This window comes from Phacochoerus africanus, chromosome X, assembly GCF_016906955.1.
Source record: "Phacochoerus africanus isolate WHEZ1 chromosome X, ROS_Pafr_v1, whole genome shotgun sequence".
Classification (NCBI taxonomy): Eukaryota; Metazoa; Chordata; class Mammalia; order Artiodactyla; family Suidae; genus Phacochoerus; species Phacochoerus africanus.
In genome coordinates, this window is record NC_062560.1 from 64203067 (window position 1) to 64211707 (window position 8641).

The 8641-nt window shown below is 38.2% G+C and overlaps 1 protein-coding gene across 3 annotated transcripts in view; it reads right to left on the reverse strand.

Annotated features, from left to right (window-relative positions):
- Nucleotides 1-5466, reverse strand: part of RLIM (ring finger protein, LIM domain interacting) — a 28010-nt gene extending 22544 nt beyond the window's left edge. The window contains exons 1-2 of one of the 3 annotated variants that reach the window (XM_047764433.1): nt 5264-5466; nt 3411-3474 (exon numbers count right to left, since the gene is read on the reverse strand). The gene's annotated coding sequence lies outside the window, so the exon portion shown is untranslated. The other 2 variants (XM_047764435.1, XM_047764434.1) reach the window with 2 other exon arrangements.
- Nucleotides 5467-8641: the final 3175 nt, after the last annotated feature.

The window sequence follows — 8641 nt, forward strand, 5'->3', positions numbered from 1 at the left end:
ATAAATTTGGCCAATTTAACCTTTTGTGCCTGAGGATCTCCATCAATATTAGAGTACTGGACTAAACTATCTACAAGATACCTTTCCAGTTCTATGAATCTGTGACTCTAAGTAAGATAAGCTACATGACATTACAATATTAAGTCAGAAAAAAATTTTAAGAAACGACATGAATAACCAGGATGTAAGCTTAGAAGTTGTACTTTTTTTTTTACTGCTACTTCACTCATGCACTTCTTTTATGACTACCTTATTATTTCTGAATAGAAATATAAAGCATTCCTCTTCAAAAACAGGGCAGGCTTGATGTTTCACTGCCTTTACTTATTGCCTGATACCTCTCAACACCCACACAATTTGTTGATTTTTTTCATTACTGGCCTATCAGAGAATGCTACCAAGGCCTCAGTCCCTGCTAATACTATGGATAGCAATCATCTATGAGACTATTAAATATCTGCATGGCAATGTTAGTTTAGCTTCACTTATATTCTTCTATCTTTACCATTTGAAAAGAACAGCAGAAAAAAAAAAACTGAAAGGATTCAGAAATGTCCTTTATTTGTCTAAGCTCTTGGCAGGAAGTCTGCAGCTCACAAACAATTCTGACAACTACAACCCTCTAAAACAGTTAAATCAAAAGAATATTAAGAATGTCAACAAATCAACGGATGGAGACCAAGCCAAATTCTGCCAATTCACAACATCAAGTTAGTTAAAAAAGGAAACCATTATAATAGTATTTCAACTCACTCAAGTACTCTAGACAGTGAATTTAATCTTCAATTACCCATTTCATGTTCTTTTACTAGCAAGCTACGTCACTAAATCAGAATTTGGTGGTATCCACACTAACTCAACTCCTCATTACTCCCAAGAAGTCAAAAATGACTCAAAAAACCCAAAAGATTCACGCATTATTTTAAAAAGATACTAAGGTAAAAATAACTGATTACTGGGAATTTTGGTGTTAATTGGTAAATTAAGTACTATCTTTTAAGACGTAAGTTTTCCACCAAAAATCAACTATTTAAAAAAGAATGAAACCAATTTTTAAAATTAAAATCACTTGGACAAAAAGGAAAATATTATCCACACAAATGACTATTATATTATTTCACGAAAATAATTTTGCGTTACAGAACCAAACATGTTGACAACTGTGCTTCCTGAACAGTGATCCTATCTAGTAATGATGACAAAGGTGACCATATATCCACAGTTTGTCCAGGTAAGTAGCAGTCTACAACTGCTGTCCTGTAATAATTATTAATATGGCCCTCTTTCACTCTTAAATGTGTCCCAGTTTGGATAAATTATATGGTCACCTTAGATGTAATTTACACTAACGGGAACTTTGGTCAATAAAAAAAGAAAACTAATTAAGAGTTAAATCCTTTCTTCATACAGTCAATGGAAAGCAAGAGGAAAGAGACCATTTTTCATGCCAGAAAAATATAAAAACACTGAACACAAATATCTCCTTTCCCCCACAGAAAGTGTCACATTCATCACATCCAAACATAATAGCAGTTCAACACATAGTTGTAAAATTACTGTAAGAGGCCCACAAATGTACATACACTCCACGCACTGTCTACAGATATATGTCTCACACATATGCAGGTGCTTTACAACTAATGAAATTAGAACCTTGGGTTGAAGCAATAAAATACGAGAACATCTATAGCAAAAGTAAGCATATACTTCAGGAGCAAAACCACAAATTCACAAATATATTCCCCAATCCTTCAAAATTACTAAAATTTTAATATCTAAAATGAATTGCTTGATTATCTGGGAAACCTCCATATTCAAGGTTGAGAAAAAATAACAAAGGAAAAAACAGATACAGAAGTATTATTGCTTTCTTACACTGGTTATCAAAATATTAAAGGATAATATAAACTAGACACTTTTTGAAATCAGTGGGCCATAAGATTTTGGAAATGTCTGTGTTACACAGAATTGTTAAGGAATTAAGCTTACAAAAGAAAAACATATCCCAGTCCTAGGTAGTGGTCCAAAATTCTAGCACCTCATTGGTTTGGATTTGACTAATGACTTTTCACTTTGATTTGTTATCCACTCTATGGTAAATCAAGGGAACAAAAGGTTGGTGAATGGTTTGTGGAAGCTATTTCCCAATCGGCTAGAGTCATGGAAAAAGTAATACACACATTATAATTCCATAAATGCGGATGTCCCATTTGATCTACTGTATTATTTAAAGCCTCACTATATGTTCACTAACCTGAAAGAATATATCCAACCAGCATAACATTTCTAGATTATCATTCCATTGTTAAGCTATTTTTTAAAGCCATTTGATTTTAAATTGTTTATCAAATTATATCAAAAGCAGTAATAGCTGAAAAAGGAACCCTGCCAGATGAAAAGAGGGTGTAACTGCTAAGTAGGTCTCACCTGCTTCATAAAGCAAATTTCCTTTAAGTGTTAATAAAAGTTTTTGATGCAACATAACCTACAGTTTTTTTTAAATCACAACCTTTCATTTTCTTTGCATTTCCAATATCATCAGATAACAATTAAATCTAGAGATATAAGAGTTTAGTGACTTTGGCATATGACAGACCTGAGTTAAAATGGGGGCTCTACCACTTATTAGCTACTTAATTGAGGACAAATTACCTAATCTCTAAGTCTCAGTTACCTCTGTAAAATAGGTAATATTCTCATGAAGCCTCACTGTAAGGATTACCAAATCATGCATGTGAAGCACAAAACCTAGTATATAAGTAGTCAGTACAAATTAGTTATGAGTCTAGGCTAACTACTCATACCAGGTTGCCTGGAAAAATCCAAGTTTGCAACTGTTGTCCAGGCATAATTATTAATAATGTCCCTTTTGCTCTTAAAAGCATCCTAGTTAGGGCAATAAATTATGCAGTTACCTTAATGATGATGAAAGGAGTTAATACTAATTAAAGTACTATATATCAATTATGACTTTGGTTATCTCGAAGGAAAAAAATCGAATACCACACAAAATATGAGATTATATTCTTATAATATAGTCTGATGGTTCATTTAGTTATTCAATAAACATTCAAACACTATTTATTTGTACCCATCCCATTCCAACACTGATTTAAGGCAGTAAGTTTCTATCTCGTTCTTTCTGTTCTATACAGGTATTGGTAAACTTCACACATTATTTTAAAAGATGAAAATTCAGATAGAGCACTAGTGAGTTTCAGCTACTCAGGAACACTACTCTTTGAATACCCAGTGAAAAACACTCATTCTGATTATGAAGAATGCCCAACACCAACTAACATGTATCAAATAAGCCCATCCAATTACAGGGCCTGCAAAACAGAATAAATTATTTTTAAACATGCATTCTACACATAAATTATCAGGAGACGCAACAAAAAATAAATTACCTGACTGTTATGACATAGTATTGTAATACAATAAACTGGATTTTAGTTTTCTTCACTCTCTGCTCTAGAAAAAAAAAGAATCCATTATTCTTCCTCTTTGATAAGATAGACATTTTCTTTGAAACAGACACATCCTAAAAAATACATATTCTATATATTTTTAGATACACACACATACATACATACACATAACCCAACCTAATTCAACATCAATATTAGGATATTAGGGGAGACTGAGGTCAGAGGGATATGTTAGATATAAGACTTCCTTTAAAGGTTGAGAGCCAATCTACATTTGATATAAACTTGATTAAAATAGGCTTTTCCTTATCATAACAGTAATTATTTTCAGATAATCATGGTTACTTTCAAGAACTTATTTGGCACACTACACTAGCCTAAGGTAGAAACTAAAGTATGAAAGATTATCCGGACATCTTAGGCTAAAGAATGAAGCATTTTTTTCAGTAAAAGAGTATACTAAATGAAATTTTTAAAAAATTTTAGATTAGTCTTCCTGGGCACTTTATTTTTACAACTTAGAAAACTGATTTTTGGAGAGCGTTAACTGTGCCTGCCTGCTCTCAAGTCATCCAGGACGGACATAATGTACCTGATGGGGTGATATGAGTGTTCTTTAATCACAAAGAATCAAAGAAATGATTAGTAGTAGTACGTTTATTTCTTCCTCCCTTCAATCATCCAAAGCCACTGCGGTTAATTCTGATTCAGGAAATGCGGGCTCCTTATATCCAGCAAAAAATTACTATGGGGCCTTGCAAATAATGGATGACAATGTGATATAAATGCTTCCTCTTGCCCCAAAACGAAAGAATGACCTAAATAAGAAGCCTGCTAGGCCTCAGATTCTCGGACTAACCTGTGGAATAAGTATGGTGAAACTGTCTAGGGAAGGAACGTGGCTGTCTCCTCCATCTTGAAATTAATCAGCATAAGGGAAAAAGGGACTGAGCATTCAGGAAGCAGAAGCCCAACCGGTTAATACTAGTTACTAAAGCTATGGCGTACGTGGCAGGTACCGCCCGCAGAAGCCGAGACCCTTAGGCCTCTTTTTTTTGGGGGGGGGGGGGGGGTTGAGTTGTTGGCGGATTGAAAGGAAATTAACTTCAAAATCATTTGGCCCAATTCCCACACTCACTCAGGGAAAAACAACAAACACGCAACGGCTTTTCCCTCCCTTTTGGGGGGAATACTTGCAGTGATATCTGGCAAAGGATACGCCAGGGTTATTTGAGCAAAGGAGTAAACCACATTTGCTTCAGATCCTCAGGGAAGATGGCATCACGGCCCCAGGGGGTGCCCAATTGATAGTGCCCTACAGAAGGGCTCAAAATGGGGTTTTGCAAATCCTGAGAAATATAAAGGCCCAAGAGTTCTCACATCTAACTTAGAGCAGGCTGATTTTTTCCCCCCATTTCCTAAATCCAAGCCCGCCATGTAAAAGGGAGGTGGGGAAAGAGGCGAGGTAAGTCTCCAGAGGACCGAAGAGAGAAAAACCTGAGACGACCAAAGATTCTCACGCCTAAGGCCAACACTCGAAAATCGCCTCCCCCAAATTCTTAAGGTTCTGAAGGGCCCAGGCTCGCGAGGCCACGAAGAGGAAGTACTACCCATCTCCTTCCCCTTCTTCAAAGAGCCGGTTGACTATACACCCAACTAAAATGGCAGCGGCGACTACGCCACGGAGCCCCCCACTGCAACCGGCGCCTGGGGTCCGCAGGCGGCGCTGAGCCTCCGCCACGATGCGCCACTCAGACCATTTTGAGAGAACGCGGCAGTCACAGCTCCGCTGTCTTCTCGCTCTCCATCCATTTCTCGGAGGACTCACTTACTCGATTTTAGTGTCGGGATCCGACTCGGTCGGTTCGGCCGCCGCCGCCGCCACCGCCGCCGGGGCTCCTGGGCGCCTCCCCTGCCGCCGCTCTCAAGCCCGCCTCCGATGAGTCGCTGATTGAGACCCGCCTCTAACCCAGCGCCTGCTCGCAGACGTTGCTCAGGCAGCCATTATCTTCCCCATTGTTACCAAGCAGCGACAGGAAACGCCCGCCCACAACAGGAAGTGATGATGCCGCGTCTAGCCCCGCAGCCCCGCTCCCAGCCTGTTAGCCAATCCCCGGCGATTCCTCGAAAAGGCTCGGTGGGAGGAGGAGAGGGACCGCTGACGACGCGGCAAGGCGGGCCACCGCCTGGAAAAGGAAAGCTGCTGTGACGCCCACCATGTGACAGGCCACACCCTCCTCCGCCATTTTGAATTATGGCGAGAAATTCACGTTCTGAGAATTGTGGGAACCTTTGCTTTCCCATTTTGAAAGCTGGAGGACGTCACCATCTGATTGCTGGAAGCCCTTTTCCGAGAGTGAGAAATGTGGTGTTAGTCTAACCTGACGTCGATTCACAGAATTAGTCCGGGCCTGTTAATACAGCGTCCTACTTTTATTCGACATATTTATCGAGCGTAAACTGTGTCAAGCACTGTTAGAGATGTTGGGATACAGCGGAGATTAAAGCAGGCCAAAATCCCAGTTTTCGTGGGTCTACTTGGGGAAGGGACAATAGTTACTATATATGTATATGTTACATATGTATAAATGCTAAGGAGAAAAAGCGAGGGACAGTGGTGGGAGAGTGCCACGACAAACAGGAATTTGCGGTTTTAAAAAGAGTGGTCAGAAGTGGCCTCGGCTGGTAATTCTGAAATACTTGAAAGGGGGCGGTGATTGTAAAAGGGTGGGAAAATCTGATAACGTTGGAATTTAAGGGCGGTTAAGGAAAGACTTTTCTTGGATACTAATGCCTGAATTGGAATCTAGGGAATAAACTATCCCGCTTCCAACTCCCGCTTTCACAGTTAAAAACAACCGTACCCAGGGCTTTAGGGTGTTTCCATGTTTCTTGTCCCATTTTTCTGTTTTCTTTGTTTTCAGGTAACACTCCAGCTACACTGGCTTTCTCACTACTCTTCCAGCAAACTAAACTTGTTCCGACCTCTACAACTTTATATAGGCTGGAATTTTTCCCTTAATATCTTTGCTCTCATCATCCGAGCCTTTTCTCAATTGTCATTTCCCTAGGGGACACTTCCTTAACCACCCCACCTGAAATTACAACTTCCCTTACCTGCTAAATTTTCTTTAAAGCACTTTGAAATAAATATTTGAAAATATTTGTTTACCTCAACCATTTAAGAACAGTAAACCCCTTTGTTTTGTTCATTGTTTATATCCCCAGCGAGCTCATAGTAGCCCTCAAATATTTTTTGAGACAGTGCAGGCCTCAGCATGATGGCCTTTTCATCAGCCAGGAATATAAGTGTATTTCACTCCAAGCAGTTAACAACAATATCCCTCATACTTCCCTGCTCAACTTTTCAACAGTCTTGATATTGTCATTTTTAACAGTAGAGGAATATAATTTAGGTGCTGTGTCTCTACTCAGCTTTTGTCTTATGTTCTATAATCATACAATAGAACTTTTACCTAGAATGTGTAAAATGAATTCTTCAGTGGCCAGCAATTGCTCCTAACCTGATACTCAGATTATGGCAGTAGCATTAACCTCTCCTTGACATATTCTTAAGGCAAATGTGTCTTAATGTAAAATATAAAATCATAAAAGAAGTAGAAGAAAATGGAGTTCCCTGGTGACTCAGCAGGTTGAGGAACAAGTGTTGTCATTGTTGTGGTGAGGATTCAATCCCTGGACCAGGGACTTGTGCATGCTGTGTGTGCAGCAAAAAAAAAAAAAAAAAAAAAAAAAAAGAAAAAGAAAACCTAAGTGAATATGTCCATAGTTCTTTGGGGACATGGAAGGACTTTCTTAGGCATGACACAAAATCCATAAGAGGAATTTCTGTCAAATAGAACTTCATAAAAAAAGTAAAGCTTCTGAATGTCAAAACACAAGGTTAATAAAATTAAAAGGCAAATAATAAACTGAAAAAAAAATTCCAGCATGACATATGACAGCTAAGGGGTAGTTCTGGTTTATAATAACATTAAAATAAATGACAAATTGGTGAAAATGCTATATATATGATAACATATGATAAGCATGTATGGCTAATATCACTACAAGTCCCCAGTTTACAATGGTTGGACATACAATATTTTTACTTTACCATGGTGCAAAAGTGATATGCATTCAGTAGAAACTGTACCTCAAATTTTGAATTTTGCTGCAAATGGCATTATTTCATTCTTTTTATGGCTGAGTAGTATTCCATTATATTTATGTACCATGTCTTAATCCATTCATCTGTCCATGGATGTTTAGGTTGCTTCCATGTCTTGGCTATTGTGAATAGTTTCTACAGGCTAGCTCTACACAGAATGATACTTTCTAGTGATGCTGGGCATCAGCAAGGAGTTGCAGTTCCCAGGTGGCTACATCAAGAGGGTAAACAACCAAGACACTGGTAACAATTCTGTACCCATACGACCATTCTGTTTTTCAGTACAGTAGTCAACAAATTACATGAGATACTCATCATTTCCTTATAAAATAGGCTTTGTGTTAGATGATTTTGCCCAACTGTAGGCTAATTTAATTGTTCTGAGCATGTTTGAGGTAGGCTAGGCTAAACTATGGTGTTTGGTAGGTTAGGTGTATTAAATGTATTTTCCACTTAGGATATTTTCAACATATGGGATTTCTTAGAATGTAACCCCTTTGTAAATCGAGGAAGATCCATAGTCTAAAATTTTTTATAAAAATTGGGGTTTTTTTATTCGTTTATTTTTAATTTTATTTTATTTTTTGTCTTTTTTAGGGCCATACCTCAGGCATATGGAAATTCCCAGGCATATGGAAATTCCCAGGCTAGGGGTCGAATCAGAGCCACAGCTGTTGGCTTGTGCCACAGCCACAGCTACACCAGATCCAAGTTGTGTCTGTGACCTACACCACAGCCCATGGCAATGCCAGATACTTAACCCACTGAGTGAGGCCAGGGATCAAACCAGCATCCTTATGGATACTTAGATGGGTTCTTACTGCTGAGCCACAACGGGAACTCAGTATAAATTTTTTTTTAAAAGATAAATACCTCGATTTTAAAATGTGCAAAGGATATGAATAGATAATTCAAAGAAGGAGAAAACATTTGTCTAATAAGCATATGATAATATGTTCAACCTCACTAGTAATCAGAAATAAAAATAAAGCCAGTGGTATCTCTTTTTTGCCTATCAGAATATCAAAGATTAAAAATT